The sequence below is a fragment of the Lactuca serriola genome, chromosome 9 (genome assembly GCF_051521515.1).
Source record: "Lactuca serriola cultivar US96UC23 chromosome 9, Lser_US96UC23_V15, whole genome shotgun sequence".
NCBI lineage: Eukaryota > Viridiplantae > Streptophyta > Magnoliopsida > Asterales > Asteraceae > Lactuca > Lactuca serriola.
In genome coordinates, this window is record NC_136416.1 from 49,712,344 (window position 1) to 49,715,057 (window position 2,714).

Genomic DNA, 2,714 nt, shown 5'->3' on the forward strand with positions numbered 1-2,714 from the left:
AATTATTGTAATTATTTTATGGATGAATAAGAAATGATTATTCTTATACTTATGTGCTTTTGTGTTTTAAACGATAATTTTGTATATTATATAAATGATTAATAATATAATAAATTAGATTTTAATATGCTTCGAAAATAAAAGATTATTTAGGGAAAATAATCATAACCTAGTGGTAGTATACATAATAAGGTTTCCAGAGATATAAGGATCGTTCAAATCCGACTTCGTACGAAGAAGTTATGTTTCTTCGAAGTTTCACGATTAAACTGGCACAGCTCCGCATAGCGTAAAAGTGAGATTTTGATAAATAACTTTTTAGCTTAAATAATCTAAACGAAAGTCGTAGTAGTCGTTAAACTGAGATCATGCATATAGAGAACATCTAAATTTGACTTCGTAAGAGGAAGTTATGACTTTCCTAAGATTCAACATAGTAGTGTGCGTAACGAAATCAAAATCTTGATCAGATGATTGTTAGCCTAAACAATCTAAAAGAGAGTTGAAGATCCCGCTAATAAGAGTCTTTCGATATATAGGACATCAAGACCGAGGTCCACATGTAGGAGTTATGAGCTCCGTAGTGGTTTCTAATTGTCTAAGCCTATCAAAAATCAAAAATTTTGATAGAGTGAGAATTAGATGTTGGGTTCTAAAAGAACATTGTAGATAACGTTGAAAGTTTTCCGAGGAGATAAACAACGTTGAACACGGAGCTCATATGAAGAAGTTACACCATTTTGAAAATATGGTCGGGAGCTGCTTCCTCTGAGAGACACGTTGACGTGGCTTCAAAAAAATGCAACACATGGTTCCATATGATTGTGACACTTGTCACCTTCTAGAAAGGGGAGAGGTTAGTGAACTGCGATGTGACATGTGGTAGAAGCCCAATGGAGCCACACAGACCCTAGTGCGCAGAGCATATACCTAGAGTGCGCGGCGCACAAGGTTTTTCTTGCCTATAAATATTTGGCTTCATATATTCTTTCACCTCCACACCTCTATAAACTTTCTCTCTCTCTCTCTCTCTCTCTCTCTCTCTCTCTCTCTCTCTCTCTCGATCTTACCTTTTAAGCCATTTTGCTCTTTTTTCTGACCTACAGCGAAGCCCTATAACGCCCCTCAGTACTCATGAGTAGTAGCTTTCAAGTAGGAGATCCTGAGTCAGTATTCTACCCGCTTAGTTCCTGGTTTTCATCTAGAATCTCTATAAGTTAAGCTACACTTAGTTTATGTTAAGTGTAAGCTTTTGATTGTGGTCATAGTCATTATTATAAATCTATAATTAAGATTTATCAGTGATTCCAAGTCGTTATACTGATTGATCTAATTATAGGAGTGATATCTAGGCTGGATTTAGTGAGGTGTTTAAAATGGGATTTCCAAATAGTATACTCTGTATTCCAGACTAACTCTACCACCAATATGTTCCTACATGGTTATTCCTTGTTGGATAGATCTCAAACTAGACTTTGGGATTGTTGAGGAATCTAAACCTTTAGGATAATAGATCATGAAACTAGACTAAGACTTAGCATTATGTACATCTATGTCTTTTGGAAAAGGTGTAAGGCGAAGCTCTGTCCAATTCACCAATCACGAGACAGTTTTCCAGGTGAGTGTGTAGTTATTATTGAGAACATAATCTTAGTTTATTAAGTAATATTAATGTTTACTTGTATTATCTGTATTAGGTGCTATTTGTATAAATATGATAATTGGATTAGAAACTGTATTGGAAATCGATTGCCCTTAGTTATAAGTATTGCCTTAGGTTTAACATAAGGCTTTTAAAGGATGCTTAGTTAGATTAGGTTGGATATTGATTAGGTTTCATGACTGGGGTAGAGTGTGTGATATCAAAGCGAGGTGTTTCTCCTCTTTCTTGGATGAGCAAAAATGGTAGGTCTAGATCAGACAATTGGCAAGTATGTACGGGTCATCGACCAGAGTATATGACAACACTTGACTATTCTAGGAAGTCTAGTGAATTACGTTGCTAGCATGGACTTATAACCCATAGACGTAGATAAAGCGGGGTAACATATCTATGAAATCTCTAAACATTAGTTGCCTTTATTTTACTTACACTAGATAAGGACGCGCCTAGCGGTGTAGTCAATCAGTTGCTCAAACAATTCATCAGTTTGGGTGATTCCTCTAGATAATCGTTTCTTTAGGATATGTGAGGATCGGTAGGGTTGGGTAGTTGCTCTTAGGTAAGATTTTATATATGTTATTTGACAAAGTTGTTTGCAGTAATAATATTATTTATTATCATTAAATTATTATGGGCTTGAAAACCCTATGTATCTCACCAGGTTTTCCAGAACCTGACCCACTCATTTTTATGCATCACAAGTAGTGGAACCAAGGCTACAGTAGTCTATTTAGGATGCTGAGTGGAATAAAGAGATATGCTTGTAATAAGTACTTTCAGGACCTTTTATATTTACGTTGTAATGTATGTTCATACATGAACGAATGACATCCTTGAAGGTTTTAATAAAAGAACTTTTATCATCTTAAAAATGTTTTATTTAACTGGGAACTTCCGCATCGTAATTTACAAGGCTTAAAGAAAAAGTTTTAACTGGTTCTGAAAAATAGGGGATGTCACAGTGGGTATCAGCGCATTAGTTTAAGCAAAGTAGGAATTTAGTTAATTCTAGACTTAATCTCATATGCTAAGTATGATCAGTGAGATGTGT